Source organism: Mustela erminea, chromosome 3 (genome assembly GCF_009829155.1).
Source record: "Mustela erminea isolate mMusErm1 chromosome 3, mMusErm1.Pri, whole genome shotgun sequence".
In the NCBI taxonomy this organism is placed as follows: domain Eukaryota; kingdom Metazoa; phylum Chordata; class Mammalia; order Carnivora; family Mustelidae; genus Mustela; species Mustela erminea.
Window position 1 is genome coordinate 44,194,522 of NC_045616.1, and position 17,348 is coordinate 44,211,869.

The 17,348-nt window shown below is 36.7% G+C and overlaps 1 pseudogene; it reads left to right on the forward strand.

Moving 5' to 3' along the window:
• Positions 1-396: 396 nt before the first annotated feature.
• Positions 397-908, forward strand: LOC116587190 (annotated as a pseudogene).
• The last annotated feature ends 16,440 nt before the right edge of the window (positions 909-17,348 follow it).

Below are 17,348 nucleotides of genomic sequence, written 5' to 3' on the forward strand. Positions count from 1 at the left end.
GGGTTTATCTAAGAAATACAAACATAAAAAAATCACCTAATGCAACACACCTTTTTAATAAAATAAAAATCCCAAATCATATGGTCAATAGATGCAGAAGAACATTTGACAAAATTCAACACACTTTCTTAATAAAAATAGTTAACAGAAGGACTAGAATGAAACTCCCTCAACCTGAAAAAAAAAGGCATCTACAAAACACACACACACACACACAAAACTGTAGCTCACATTAAAATCAATAGCAAGACACTAAATCCTTTACTCCCAAGGTATGACAAAGGTAACCCCTCTTGTCATTTCCATTCAACATTGTACTAGAGGATCTACACAGGAAAATTGGACAATGAAAGGAAATAATTGTTCCTCTTCCCCTAAGTGGCTTGAAGTGACCTCTGAAAATGGCTCCCTATTCGCTTGACCCAGAAAACCCTAAAAAATCATGCAAATCAAGAGGTTCAAATCTTCATGTTCACTTTAAAAATGAAACTTCCCAGTCAAGGGTGTGCATCAAGGGTGTGCATATCCAAAAAGCTACCAAGTATCAGGAAGACGTCCCTTTGCAGGAGCAGTGTGTGCCACTCCTTCGCTACAATGGTGGAGTTGATAGCTATGCCCAGGCCAAACAGTGGGGCTGGACACAGGGTTGGTAGCCCAAAAGGAGAGAATTTTTACCACATATGCTTAAAAATGCAAAGAGTAATGCTGACATTAGGGGTTTAGATATAGATTCTCTAGTCATTGGGCACATTCAGATGCACAAAGCCCCTAAAATATGCCGCAGAATTTACAAGGTTCATGGTCAGATTAACCCGTACATGAGTTCTCCCTGCCATAATGAGATGATCCTTATTGAGAAACAGTAGATTGTTCCTAAAACAAGAGGTTTTACAAAAGAAAAAATATCCCAGAAGCAACTGAAGAAACAAAAATTTATGACCCAGGAGTAAATTCTGCAGAGAACAAATGCAAAAGAGATAGAGAGGTCAAATTATCTGGATTAGAGAAAAGGTAAAAATATATATATCTGTACATGATATTATCTAATATAGAGAAAACTTCAAAGAGGAGCACCTGGGTGGTGCAGTGGGTTAAGCATCCAGCTCTTGATTTCAGCTTCAGTCGTGATCTTGGAGTAAAGAGATTGAGCTTCCTGTCTGGCTCCTGTGATCAGTATGGAGTATGATTTATAGTATCCCTCCTTCTCTCTCTGTCCCTCCCTCTCATGCTCTCTCTCTCTCAAAAATAAATAAATACATCTTTCAAAAAAAGGAGAAAAAAGAAAATCCCAAAGAATGCACCAAAATACCTACTTTGATTAATAAATGAATTCAAGCAAGGTTGTAGGACATAATATGCAAAAATCAATTATATTTCTATATATTAGTTATAAGCGGCCCCAAAATGAACTTTAATCCCATTCATAGTAACATAAGAAAAAAATTTAGGAATAAGTTTAACAAAATAAGTATAAGATGTTTACACTAAGAACTACAAACTAAGTTGAAAAAATTAAAGACCTGAATGAGATGGAAAGAAATCCCATACTCATGAATTGAAAGAATTACTACTGGGGAAAAAAAAAAAGTCACATTTCCCAAATTTATTTACAGATTCAATCCAATCTCTCTCAAAATTGAAAATGGATTTTATGCAAATTGATAAGCTGATAGTAAAATTTATATGAAAATGTAAGATATCCAGAATAACTAAAACAATCTTGAAAAAGAATAAAGTTGGAGCACACATACTTCCTCATTTCAGAACTTTCTACAAAGTTACCATAATCAATATAGTGTGAAACATAAGGATAGCCATATAGATCAATGGATTAGATGAGAATCTAGACGGAAATCCTAACATTTATAGTCCATTAATTTTTGCCAAAGAGGACAAGGCAATTCAATAGGGAAAGTATAGTCTTTTCAATAATTGATACTGAAATAACTGGATATCTACTTACAAAATTAAGAATTTGGACCCAAATCATACCCTATAATTAACTCAAAGCATATCATGGATTTAAAAATAAGAGCTAAAACCATAAAACTTTTCAGAGAATACATAGGAGCTAATCATTGCAATCTCAGTTTGGGAAGGATTTCCTGGATATGACATGAAAATGACATGGGATTACAGTTTGAAAAGTTGGATTTCAACAAAATTTAAAACTTGCATGCAAAGTTACCATCAACAGAGTAAAGAGAAACTGAGAAACAGTATTTTCAAGTTATGTATCTGATAGGTATTTGTATCCAAAATATATAAAGAACCCTTATTACTCATTAATTTAAAAAAAAAGTTCAATTTTAAAGTGGGCAAAGCATGTGAATAGAGAGTTATCCCAAACTCTCTTGCCCTCTGGTTTCTGGTTAGGTTTATCCAATGGGAGATGTAAATAAAAGAATCAAGGATGGGGAAAAGGAGAGGTTGGAATATTTGTTCCCCTGGCTATCTCCCTGTGGTATTTTGTGAAAATACATTTCTCTAGCAATGGCACCATTCTTGTTAGGTGACACTTAAAAACAGACAGGCCCTGATAACCATTTCCTCTAGTTGTCGCATCAAGCTTCCTTCCCCCAGAATGTTTCAGAATTCCTTGTAAGACTTTCTTAAACTTGTTCACATCTGTATAAATGATCCCTTCATATACCTCTTTTTAATAACTTCTTTTGAGTGGGCCATATGTTTTAGAGAAGCTGGGATTCATGTAGTAACTCCCCAATGAAAGTTCCCATTTTAACCAAACATCTGCTGAGTAACAACATACAAACTTACTGCTCCGTAATCTTGTGGACATCTGTCCTTCCTTCCTGACTTTAGAAAACTTTTCTTGACTAGGGAAAATCCTTTTCTGTTAAGGATTTTCCTCACAAGTCCTTTTCTTCTCTGTTTCAAGAACATACAACATAATCTCAATGACTCAAATTTAAAAAAGGAAAATTGAGAAAGGAAACTTGTCATGTAGTTTCCTACATTTTCAAAACCTCCCCATTAGGTAAAAGACCCCAGAATATGATCCAATGTGTGGGAAAAATAGGGGAAAAAGAAAATAACTTCAAAATTTCTTGAAAAAAAGGCCTGACATACTATCATCTATGTCAGTGCTATTCAACCAGGGGCAATTTTTCCTCTTAGAGAATATCTGGCAATGTCTAAAAATATTTTTGGTTGTCACACAACAGAGGTACTCTTGTTATCTAGTGGCCAGAGGCCAGAAATGCTGTTAAACACCTTATGATGCACAGAATTGTTCCTTCTCAATAAAGCATTAGCCAACCTAAAGGTTGATAATGCTGAGGTTGAAAAGTCTAACCTACCTTGACCTACATGGTTCTATGACAAGCTGAGAGGTTGCAGCTGCTGCCTTGCTGACTGTTATACTTCATATATTGGTTGAGTCAGATCCAAATTCCAGGCTGCCATTAAAAACCCTTTAATAAAGTGTGCCTCTCATTCACCTTGTCAGAATATGCCTAATGTGTGCTGCAGTTATATGGAATGCCTTTTTGTGTCTTCCATGCACCCTCTTATATTTTCCATACTTTCCTAATTCTCCTGCCTTTGACTGTTCCATTTTTGTTTGCTGGACTTGTAAGCTCTCCTACCCATCTTCAGATGTCTAAGCCAGGTCAATTCTCCATCTCTAATTCTGTCCTCCCATTCTTTTTCATTTCCCTAGCTTGTCATAGGGACAAGATCTCCCTGCCAAAATGTGTTAGAATTTTAAGTGGTGCTTAGCATCCTTTGCTTCATATTATGGTCCTTTGGAAAATGTCTGTTCTCTAACACTACACTACATACTCCTTTTTATGAATACAATTCATCTTTACAAAATAGTGATAATAACAAAAATTAATGCTTATTGAAACTTACTCTGGGCCAGATACCATGCTACATCCTTTTCATGGGTTATTCCATTAAATATTTTATCTCCAAAAATAACATTCAGACAGTTAACAACTGTTACATCACAGGTACTGCTCAGCTTGATAAAATACCAGTTGCAATCAGTATCTCCAAACAGTGGTGTGTGTGCTAATGAACATCAGCCCAACTTTTACAGCACTTTGTTTCTTCTCTATTACCTCACATGCAATTGGAAGCCAATGAAAATTTATAGAATATGTTAATAAACCATTGAAGATATAACAATGTTAGCAGGAGATCGTATCTATTTCTCCCTCTGTTTTGCCAAAAATTGGAGAAGCGTACTAAACATACAGAAGGTACCCGCAAATACTTATAAAATAAACAAAAAAAAAAATAGGTATCACATATTTGCTCTGTGCTAGACACAATATTACACATTTACTGTATTATTTCAGCCCATAGAATAACGTCACCATGAAGAAATTCCCATAACATTACAGTTAAAGAAATGAGATGCATAGGGATAAACCATAACAGAGTTAATATATTGTTGGAAAGAGATTAAGACCAGTTCTGTGTAGCTACTTAGATATATGTTGCTCATAAGAAACTCAACTAGGTGGCCAGTGGTGGCAAACCCTCACCCCAAGTAAAGTAGAGAAATGAGTGGAGACAATTGCATTCAGGTAGAAAATTACTCAAGGAAAGTGTGAGAAAGTGGATTTGTCTGTCTTTTTCTTTTTGAAATAGTGAATAAAAGGTAATGGTGGTTGTGGTCCCATGTTGTTTCTAGCGGTAATAAAAAGATTCCTACATGAAGCTACAATGGGAAATTTAGTACACATATATAATAGGACAAAACCTCTAACTTTCTAACAGTTAGTGAAAAAAAAAAAAAAAAGGAACCATAAAAATGTTCCACTCCCAAAATCTAGAATTTTCTGTGGTGTTTTTGTGCTGACTAGGAAACCACCGTGGACTAGCATTAGTCAACTTCCACTGCCAGTGATTCCCTAACACATCACAAGTACACACTGGGACTACACACTCAAATGGTTCCACATTATTTCTTTTCAACATTTTATTTGAGAATTTAAGAACATATAACTTCGCAAAAGCAAGTCAGCCCTCACAAAGCAGGGCAATTGAGCTCAACTGTGGTTAATTGTTCTAGTTGAATACAATTGAGCTCAACTGTGGTTAGTTGTTCTAGTTGAGTATCGTTTTTAAGACCACAATATTCCTCTGTTATGTTGTTTTTTCCACTTGATCCTTTTATAGGTAGGTAGTATTGTAGGATGGCTGCACATTATATGAAATTTAATCAAGCAAATACTTTTGTCTCATTAAATCAAAATCCAAGCATCTGCTTTGTTGATGACCTTTGACCAACCCTGGCTTACTGCAGTTAGGCATATAGAAAGGATAAAAATTGTATTTAAGCTAAGTAGTTATGAGTGTTCAAGCTATACTCTTTGCTACTTGGACATCAAGCCCCAAGCCCCTACTGCAAATTCGGCAAATCCCCTTCCAAATTTTTTTTTTTTTTTAATATCTTTCCCGTAAGTCAAAGATCCAAATGTGACAAGTATATATGCCTGTTTCTAAGAATAGATAGACCTACTCTTAACTTATCTGATTTCCAGTCTTTAGCTTTACTTTGAAAAATTCTTAACTTAATTTTCAAGGGTACATTCCCAAAGATCAACCTAAACTGTTTTTCTTCAGAATCAGTGGTACTGGACTATCAGAATCTATTTCACAAAGAGAATGAAACTCCTGGATTCTACAGGGTGCCTCCCCCTTTGGGAAGTTGTACTGATCGTCCTGCTTTATCTGTCTACAATTGCTCCTGTAGTTCACTGGTGTATTAGTCTGGGTTATCTGAAGAAACAGAACCAATAGAATACATGCAGATATAGAGATATAGATATAGATATGATGATACAGAGACAGGGAGAAGCAGACAGGAAGAGAGATCCTTATAATGGGCTACAGGATAATGAAGGCTAAGTAGACCCACCAACTGGTGTATGCAAGCTAGAGACTGAGAAGAGCCAGTGGTACAGCTCCAGCCCAAGTGTGGAAGCCTGAGAACAAGGTGAACTGATGGTGCAAGTTTCAGTCCAGATGCAGCACAAGACTGATGACCCCAGTTTGAAAACACAGGCAGGGAAAGAAAATTCTCCCTTACACCAAATTCTGTTCTATTTAGGCCTCTAATGGACTGCAACATGCTCATCCCAATCTGCTGTACTTGTGCTACTCATTTGAATGTTGATCTCATCCCAAAACATAGACTTGTCCAGGATAATCTTTAAGCAAATTTTTAGCACCCCATGTCCCAATCAAGTTGATATATAAAAGTGCCATCAAATTACATTGTTCTTGTCTCTGAAATATAAAAAAATACAGGAGCTAGAGGAGAACTGACCCAGTCAGGATCAGGATTTAGTGTGAGAGCTGAAGGCTAGAGACTGCAGTCCTTGAGAAGGTTGTTCATATCTCACTGCTCTTAATATCCATAACACAGCATAGTTCCTGGCACACAGCTGGTATCCAGTAAATGTTGAATTAATGTCTCTGTGCTTCTTGAAGTTCAAGTGAGTATTTGATTATTGTTTTATGTTAAGAAGATAAAATTATCTACGTCTCTTATCCCTTATCTCTGTAGCTCTCCAAAACCGAGCATCTACAGCAAACGGAAAATTATATGAATTACTGTATAAAAAGAACTCAAATACCAGTAGTTTCTCCAATCTTTTTTCTTGTAGCATCTAGTTAGATATGTTCAGAGCAAAGGAAATTTCACATTGAGCCTTCAACAGAAAGCTAAGCTACACATGACCTCCTGCATTTCCTGTTTGCCAATTTGCTTGTTGATTGATTAGAAAGTCAATATTATAGGATCATGTTGTTTTGTTTCCTTACTTTTCTCCTTTGGCATGAAAACTGCTCTCTTGTTAATGGTGAATTCAGAGATGCAATGAGAATATTTCTACCTAGTTTTTCCTGAGGTCTTATCAAGAAATAAAATACAAATGAACACATAACTGGGATCAGGGCACAAATTCAAATCCATTATCTGAAACTGCTTTTTCAATAATCTCTAAAGAATAATCATATTTGCTGTGTTAATAATGAATGCAGAAATGATCACTGAGTTTATCTTGGCTCCAGGCTGGATTTCTTGGCCAGTCAGAGCCAAGTGAGTTATTTGCAGAATGCCTTCAACCAAAGCTTTCTCAAGCCCAAAGGCTAAGGAGAAGACCCCATGGAATTGCAGAAGATAGAGCAGCAATATAATTGGCCCAAACTGGACAAGTTAAATCTTACTAATGCTGCCCCCAGGAACTTTAAAGTAGCTGTTGATATTTTTACAGCCCAGTTGGGAAGCAATGTGGTTAGGTTAGGCCCACAAAGGGTTATATTGTCAACTGCAGGGATCATATTAGCAAAATATACTGACTTGATATAAAAGCCATTAAATTTTGGTAGGAAATAATGTACCCTCTACATGGTTATATTTGTGCAGAACCTCATGCATACATATAAACACTCAACTTTTAATTTTATAAATTACCATCATTTGGGGGATAAGATTTCTTTTAACTGAAAAATGGATGCTATCCTATAATAATAATGTTCATCCTTCATCTCCAAGTTTTCAAAAATATTTTATTTAAAGAAATGTGATTATTTTCCCAGTTTAGTTCTTTTTTTGGTTGACCTCATATGGCTGTTTGGTTTAGAAGACCTGACAAGACAATTAAGCAAAAGGCAGCCAAAACAAAGAACATAGCAGGAAATTTTAATGACTTGAATAGAAGTAATCTTTCTGGCTCAGGGTTGTTAAGCTGCCCCAAATGCTTTCTCATAGGCTCAATAGTCCATTGATTACCTGAGTACCAGCTTCTGTCAACCCCAGGGGGAAGCCTTGACACCATAATGGTAACAGAGAAGCTACTGTCAGTGAGCTCTATTACAGTGTCAATTTCTCAGTAAAAATTGTGAAAATATTTTTTTTAAGTCTTGTGTATGACCATCACAAAGAGAAACATTAAATTCAAGAAAAATGGAATTCAACATGATAAAAATAACAGACTACTACTGAGCTTAAAGGAATACCAAGTTCAAAAAACATGACTTCAGGCATCTCTTTTTTCTTCTTTCTTCTCTCGTTTAGGTGATTTTATCCACTCCCAGGGCTTTATACATCTCTATGAAGAGAATGCCCAAATTTAAATCTCAAGTTTAATCCCTTCCCCTTTAGGTCCAGACTTCCTCACTCTGCTTTCTCGGCATCTTCATTTTTATATATAATGGGAAGCCTAGAGTTTTAATATAGTCCAAACAGACAATTTAATTCCTCAGTTTTTCTAATACTGCTTCAACCCAGTTTTCTCAATTTCAATTACTTTACATCCATCTGAATGAGTAGACCCAGAAGTCAACCTTGATTCCTATCTCATATGAAATCCAACAAGAAAGCCTAAGAACTTCACCTTCAAACTACATCTCAAAGCTAATACTGCATTTTATCTATGCCCACTACTCTAATCTGCTGAAACAGCATCTTTCTCCTAGATTCCTTCAGTGCCCTTCTAACTAAAATCCATTTTCTGGGCACTTGGGTGACTTCGTTAGTTAACCATCAGACTCTTGATTTCAACTCAGGTTATGATCTCAGTTATGAGATCAAGTCTTGTGCCAGGCTCCATGCTGGGCATGGACGCTACTTAAGATTCTCTCTGCCCACTGTTCCCCCCCACAACCCGCTGCTCACTTGCTCACTCTCAAAAACAAAACAAAACAAACAAACAACAACAACAAAAAATAACAAAAACTCCACACATATTTCCACCCTGTTCCTCATGGTGTAATATTCACATAAAAATTATGACGATATTTCCCACACAAAAGTAAGTTCCATGATCTTGTTCACTGCGAAATAATTATATCAATTAACAAGTAATACTTGGTAGTATTATAGGAACTCACCTCTGTTACTGGTCTAAAACAAACAGCTAAGCTGCTGAACTTAAAGATATACAAAGCAAGGGTTTAGTTCACTTAAAATAAATGTAATATGAAAAAGCACAAAGCACCTTTCTCTTTCCTTCACTAGTCATCAGTGTCTGCATCTAGCATCATGTTCTTTTTCTTGCATGTGGCCTACTCTTCTTTTATTATTATCATTTTTTTAATTTAACATATAATGTATTATTTGCTTCAGGGGTACAGGTCTGCGAGTCATCAATCTTACACAATTTGCAGCACTCACCATAGCACATACCCTCCCCAGTGTCTGTAACCCTCCTCCCCCACCCACCCCCAACCCTCAGTTTGTTTCCTGAGATTAAGAGTCTCTTATGGTTTCCTCCCTTCCCGGGCCCCATCTACGTCTCTTGCATGCCATTCTCCCATGGCCCACTAGCGTTAAATGTTAACTGTGGAAGTCATACTAAACTGTTGTTAGGGACCTGAACTGACCACGGTACAGCCAGTGTACCTGGGAAGTGTATCTGTATCACTCACTTTGCTTGACCTGTGTTCAGCTCCTTCTGCTGCCTCTTAAGTCTTCTCTACCTACCACTCTTCTACTGCAGAATTATGTAACCCATGCATATAAGGTGTAGTTTAATAATGAACATTTCTGACACAATAGAATCATAAGGAAAAGTTAAAAGTTAAATGAAAATGTTTGTTAGTTATCTAAGTCTTGTGAAGGATGGGTTGTTAGAGCCAACTGGAAGAACACCAAAAACACATAACCAAATATGGAAAATGTCTCTAATCCATGGTTTTCAAATGTGAGTATGTTTCAAGAATCACCTGGGGGCCTAAGACACAATTAGCTGGACCCCATCCCAGAGTATTTAAGTCCAAATATCTGGGTGGGGAGTGAGGGGAGGTTCTAAAATTTTTCATTTCTAACAAGTTCCCAAGTGATGCTGATGCAGATTCTCAGAAATGTAATTTAAAAACCCCTGTTCTAGTCTACATCCAGAAAGTAGCTACAAATGAAATGAATTGTCATAACTTCACTTAAAGTTATTCTTGGGGCGCCTGGGTGGCTCAGTGGGTTAAAACCTCTGCCTTCGCCTCCGGTCATGATCTCAGGGTCCTAGGATCGAGCCCCGCACCGGGCTCTCTGCTCGGTGGGGAGCCTGTTTCCCCCTCTCTGTCTGCCTGCCTCTGTCCCTACTTGTGATCTCTCTCTCTGTCAAGTAAATAAATAAAATCTTTAAAAAAAAAAAAAAAGTTATTCTTGTCCAGGGGTGCTTGGGTGCCTCAGTGGGTTAAGCCTCTGCCTTCGGCCCAGGTCATGATCTCAGGGTCCTGGGATCAAGCCCCGCATCAGGTTCTTTGCTCAGCAGGGAGCCTGCTTCCCCCTGCCCCTCTGCCTGCCTCTCTGCCTACTTGTGATCTCTCTTTTGTCAAGTAAATAAATAAAATCTTTAAAAAAAAATTTATTCTTCTCCATCAGAGACTTTCTGTAGAACTTAACCTGTGTCATTTTATAGCTCCACTGCACCGCAGGAGACTCATGAAGCAACTTTGGACTCTGAAAAGACTTAAGTTAAAAGATGAGGAACCCTGAAAAAGGAAGCAGGTCCCCAAAGGAAGCATTTCAAACTTTTAGAGTAACCTATTTTAGTCAACTTTAGCAGTGGATAATCCATAGATCTTTATTCAACTGATCTGGGGTGAGTCTGGGTATTTTTTTTTTTTTAATCTTTCCCAGGTGATTTGAATGTACATCCATGATCAAGAATCATTATAGTCTGGTATGGTCCGATTTCCAAGGATCCCCATCTAAGGATATTTTGCCAATATCTTGAGATATTTTTGATAATCACAATTCAGTAGTGCTACTGCCATCTGGTAAATGCAGACTAAGGATGCTGCAATCTATGAGAGTTTCCCACAACAAAGAGTTACCCAGACCGAAAGATACCAATAGTGCCAAAGTTAAAAAATCCTGCCCTAATCGTAGAATGTGAGGTCCCAATGTTTCACTAAAAGGGTATTTAGCAATATATAAGGCATCATCAAACTCTGAGATAAGCAACCCTAAGTCCTTTGATTTATGTTGGGGAAAGAGAGAAGAAATTTGGATTAAGCCAAGTACAAATTTGATAATTTAAAACAATCAAACAATAAAAATATATAACCTTTCTCATATTCTGCTTGCACCAAGACCTGAGTGTGCAGTGTTAATAAAAATTGTTAATGTTTCTCTTCGTTCCTAGTTTTCTGCAGTTTTTAGGCTTCATTTAAAAATTCTATTTGATGAAACAACTGTAGTAATTAATGGGAAGACATTATTGGTAACAAAACCTTGTAGTATACTCTAGGGAAATTGGAAAAGCTTGACACAGTCTAAGAAGGTCAAAATGGTTTACAATCTATTTATGGCACACTGTTTGGGATTAAGAATGTCATTTCTCAATCATTTGGTTAAGTCAATGTGTAAAGACCTAATACGAAAAACAGAAGCCTCGTTTGGGCTTTACTGTATTGATGTTTGTCATTGATTCTTCCATCACTGTTTCTCATCAAGCTGCTCTTGCTAATTACTACTGGCACAAAATCACATCCTACATTTTCTTTCAAGATTGGATTTTTTCCCCCAAGTGAATAACGAGGAAAGGGGATATCTAAAGTAATAATGCATTTTATTACCTTTCTGCTTATTTTTAAAATACCATTGGCACTAGAACCATTTTGCTATTCCTATTGTTTTTGCATCAGTAAAACTAAATTAAAAACAAAAATACATAATTTACTTAATTTAGGAGCTGATCTCAGACATGCAATGGGGGAACACTTCATATTTTCACTGAATTAGACTAGGAGGAAAATGCTTCCTATGCCAACAAAACTGAATGCAGTGAACATGAGAAAGAAAAGCAGTGTGTATCCTGAATACACATCCCTCTGCTGCTTATTTGGAATGAAAGAGCCTTGACAATATTGCCTAATCAGGTATTTCCAAAAAGTACACAGTTGGGGAACTGGGAGAAGAGACAAAAGCATGTTTCTGGGTAGCTAATATGCACAGAAAAAATGCAAGGTACACTTGACATATGAAATCTCATTTGAGGAAAAAAATGGCATGGGCACTGTCAACAAGACAAAAAAATAGGTCAAGGGAGATTAATTAGAAACTTCAACTCTCCCTCAGGGCTGAAAGGTGATTGACAAGGCAACATATTTTATTTTTCTAAGACCTCTACAGTTTACAAATTCTAAATCCCATCCTATATCATATCATAATTACCACATGAGCCAGCAAGAAAGACATTATTATTTCAATTATCGAGATAGGGAGACTAAATCCCCTTGGTATTGAGTGACAGTGTCAAGATCAACCCACCAGTAAAAGGCGGAAACTGGAGACAGAAATATCTTTTTTCTACCATTTCATGCTACCTTTGCAAATACTGTTCTGGCCTAAATTAAGATTGCTACACTATGCTATGCTATGAGGAAAGAGTTCTAAAATGATTACATTAGTCTAGCTCTCAATAATCCTTTCAGGGCTAGAATCCAAGAGTAACAAGTTATCAAATATATTGTTCACTGAAATAAGTAGGCAGGGATGAATCATATTTATTTATGCTAGTGAGCAGCTCAACATGGATTTTGCTGATTTATAAAAACTTCTACCTCAGGGTGCCTGGGTGGCTCAGTAGGTTAAGAATCTGACTCTTGGTATGAGCTCAGGTCACAGGCTCAGGTCATGATCTCTGGGTTGTGAAATTGAGCCCCCAGTTGGGCTCCATGCTGAGCATGGAGTCTGCTTGAAATTCTCTCTCTCTCTCTCTCTCTCTCTCAAATAAATGAATAAAAAATATTAAAAAAACAAAAAAACTTCTACTTCATCCCCTGTCAAACAATTCTCATGTCTTCCTATGTCTCTACTGTTCCTCTCTTCTCAGGCCCCTGCTTTTTTCTCTCCTCCTGTTCTCATTTGCCCTATTTTTCTTTTCTCAGTATTATGTGGTAAGGATGAGAGTGTGAGTCGATAGAATATTTTTATCTGGGGAGACAAATCTTCACTAGCATGTGTCAAAGAGTCTTAAAATGGTAATATTTTTAGAGGCAGAAAACTACTTCATATAATGTGCCCTAAGGAAATGATTTTAACTGGATGTAAAAACAGATTCCTTCCATATCAGTTTTTGAGGCCCAAATGCAACAAGTGTCAACCATCCCCATCTTATGAAGAGAAGGGCTAAGGTACCCAAATGGGTATGGCAAATAGGGTAATGGAAAATCAGTTTTGTGACCCTTACTTACAAAACAGGGTTAGAAAGGCTGAGAGCAGAGAGGAAGGATGGCAAAAAAAAATTTTATCTGACGCAGGTTGCCAGGGGGTTATGGCCTTTTCCCATGGTGAAGGGAAAGGCTAAGACATTCCCCTGTATCATCAGCCACATGGAAGGGCCTCAAAACAACCATTTGGAGACCCTGGGCATGGGAGCACAGGTAGGGCACACTGTTTTCTACTAGTTTGTGAAATTATTTTTCTAAGGCGAGTAGATGAGAATGGAGAGGGCAGATGGAGTGTGTGGCAAGGAAGGAACAGAAGAGAAACCAACCAGCCATTTTTCCTTGCTCTTAGCCAGAAGTCAGCTGCAAGTAAATGTGTAATTTCTTATTATTACTCTATACTAGACACATTTATTACTAAGGGAGTCTCTTATTTGTGATTATAAACGACTGGGGGACTTTTTGTTATCTCAGAGTGAAAGGATCATCTATCTATATAAGCCGCCCTAGATTTCAACAGATAGTAATATAAATTTTCTTTATTATCCTCTCCCATCTTCTCTGTATTTTCAACTTAAATATTTGTTTTGTAAGTAGAAGAGACAGGAAAAAAAGAAAATGATCTGTGTGTTAATATTAAACTGGAGAAAATATTTTAGTTGTGTGTTCCATAAAGTTTTTTATTTCTAGATTTAATAGAATGCTTAATAAATATCTAAAAATATACTTATCAAATTTGCTAACTATACAATACCATATTATTAATTATAGTCACCTTGCTATTCATTAGACCCTCAGAACTTATTCTTCTTAGAACTGAAAGTTTATACTGTTTGATCTACATCTTCTCATTTTCTTCTCTCCGAGCTGTTTGCAAAGAGTAGATCCTAAGCATTCTTAACACACACGTTAACTGTGTGAAGTGATGGTTGTATTGATATCTTGATTTTGATAATCATTCTGTAATGTATATGTATGTCAAATTATCATGTCCATACCTCTTAAATAGATACAATCATATTTATCAGTTTGGAAATTTTATTGAATATCAACCCTCCTCCAAATAATTATGCTACTTCTATATAAATGGAAATAAGTGCAAGGCAAATAACTCTACAACATCAGCTCTATGAGGTCAATGTAATCATACACATTTTATATATAAGAAAATTGCATTTCCATAACCCATGAGAGCCCAAAGTTAGATAGCCACTGAATATCAAACTCTAAATCTTTTTTATGATGTGGGGTCTGTTTCAAGGATTCACATCTGAGGTGAACAGAACTAGCTGACTTTGAAGATCTTTTCTAAATCAAGCATATTGTCAGTCTTTCATCACATTAAAAAAAAAAAAAAAAAAGTAAACTTATTTCCATAAAGGAAAGAAAGCATAGCTTAAAAGAAAATGTTTACCTTGTTGTATTTACACGGTTTACCTAATGAAAAATAACTTAAACAATGAATAAAAATCTAAGCTTCTACATGACAGAATTTGCTATGAAAATAAGTAAAAATAAAGAATAGATTAAGAGCTATGAAATCTAAAGATACATTGTTCAAAAAGAAAGGACAGAGGAAACAAATGTCAATTTTGTGTAGATGTGAAATTTATTTTTTTAAGGATTTATTTATTTGAAAAAGGGAAAGTAAGTGAGAGAGAGAGAGAGAGAGCATGAGTTTGGGGAGGAGCAGAGGGAGGAGAAGCACCGCCCAGCTGAGCAAGAGCCCCATGTGGGGCTCCATCCCAGAACCCTGAGATCATGATCTGAGCCGAAGGTAGATGCTTAACTGACTGAGCCACCCAGGTTCCCCTAAATATGAATTTTAATTATGTATTGATAACAGTAGTTATGCTATTTCTCTAATTTGATGTAAACTATTTCCCAGCATCATGAAAGGCACAGCTTTTTGCCAAGTTTTCACTGAATAGGAGCTGCCAGAAAGAAGTTGGATATCATTTTCATTTCACACAACCAACTTGAGAACATGGAGCTAATTTGAAATCTCTGATATATTCACAATATCTCTTAAGACCACCCCAAAAGCAAATTTAGTTTGATGCAAATTCTTTTTGCCAAGCCACTTAAATTGAATCCAAACAACACACTCTTTTTAACTATAATCCCTTCGTAGTTCTGGTGAGTTCAGAATATTATGCTTTTGGAAAAAGAATATATTGATGGGGTGAAAAATGCAGAATTTATCTGTAATCAGAAACCTGCATATGAATTTTTCCTCCTCTTGAATAAGTAGCTGGCTTGAAGGGTTAGCATTCTTCTCTACAAGAAACAGCATTTTATTAGGAAATTACTATAATCCCAAAATAAAGCGAGATGACAGATGTGTTACATCCAGCATGGGGGTTCCAGAGTACACTTGAAATTTGCAAAATGTTCCTTAAAATTAGTGTATATACTTACTCAACAAATATATACCACTAATAGCAGTATGGACAGAGTTCATTTATATTTTTCTAACTTGGGACTTGAATCCATGTTTCCATCAGGTCTCTGTCTTTGGTCTATGTTGTTAACAGTCCTCCTCTTCAACCCATCTTGGGGTTTTCCTAATCTCAGGGTCATGTTTGTTCCATTCCCAGCTATATAAGAACATTCTTCACCCTCTTAGCTACACAAAAATACTGTGTGGTCTATTTATACCCAACAACCTAGACAACCATTACAAGACTATTTTTTTTTCATCAATGTATTTTATTGTGACAAAAATATATGTAACATAAAACTTACCTTTTAAACCATTCATAAAAGTATAATTCAGTGACATTAAGTACATTCACATTGTTATGCAACCATCACCACCATCTACCTCCATAGCTTCTTCATCATTCCAAACTGAAACTTTGTGTCCATTAATTAATAATTTCTCATTTCCTCCTGCCTCCAGTCCCTACTAACCACTATTACACGTTCTTTTTTTTTTTTTTTTTAGATTTTATTTATTTCAAAGAGAGAAATAGAGTATGAGTAGGGAGAGGGGCAAAAGGAGAAGGAGAATCTCAAACAGACTCTATCATGAGTGTGGAGCCCAACAAGTGGCTTGATCTCACAACCCTGAGATCATGACCTGAGCTGAAACCGAGAGTCAGATGCTTAAGCGGCTGAGCCATCAAGGTGCCCCATCACTACTGCACTTTCTTTCCACATTAAAGATAATTTTTATGCTACCTCATTGTAGTAAAAGGTTACTTAAGCCCTGCTTGGCATCTATTGCCCACGTATTCCACCAGATTTAGCATTTGCCCAGATCACTTTCACCATTACAAATGTCCTGGTTTTGATGATTAAATAATACAGTCCTCCTACTAGAGGACTGCAGGTTTTGTTTGGTTAATGGGTTCCACCTGGGTAGACAAAGCCACAGATTCCTTCTGGCCTCAAGTGTCCATAATTCCCAAGGGCTTCAATAGTCCCAAACAAGATAGTGGTGAGAAGTAGGTGAGAGACCAGGGCTCAGAAGCCTTCTTATATCAATTATTTCCTTTTACTCTTTCTCCCACCCTCAGTCCATAGAGTCTTTATTTAATCTGAAAGCAGGGCACCCTGATTTTTTATTCATTCTTCAGAATAGAAAGCTTAGCTGCTATTTCCTAGGCTTTTGAAATTCAAGTGTTTATCTCTGCTGTAAACCATAAAATATCAATTTTGGAACTCAAAAGCCAAAAATTGACTCTTTTCTTCTGCCTATCTTTTAAGAACACCTGTTCTGAGAGTCTACCCACCCAAATGCAGAAATTACCATAAAGTAATAATAAAATTATCATAATGTAACCTGTACATCAAAGTATGATGTACCCCAACATATTTAAAACCTCATTCTTTTAACTTCTTTTTGAAGAGAATTAACCTGTATGTGTTATTTATCTATTGTGTATGGACTCCTGGTTGTAGTCATTATCCACTGGGTGTTCTCTGTGGTGAAGGAGGAAGTTTTCATCAGGAAAGGGACATTGTCAACTGCTGCTGACATGCTGTCAGGGTCATGCCAAGCGAGGGAACCATCCACGGGCAGTCTACCAGCTCTTATGAGAATACCAATGCAGGAAGCAAGGTTTGGAAGATCGAGAAACATTGCATATCAGAAGCTAGATGCTCAGTCTAAGTTGGAGACAGAAGATAAATACAGTTGCTTAAATTAGGGTGAGGACATGGGGCCAAGAGAGTTGAGGATGTAT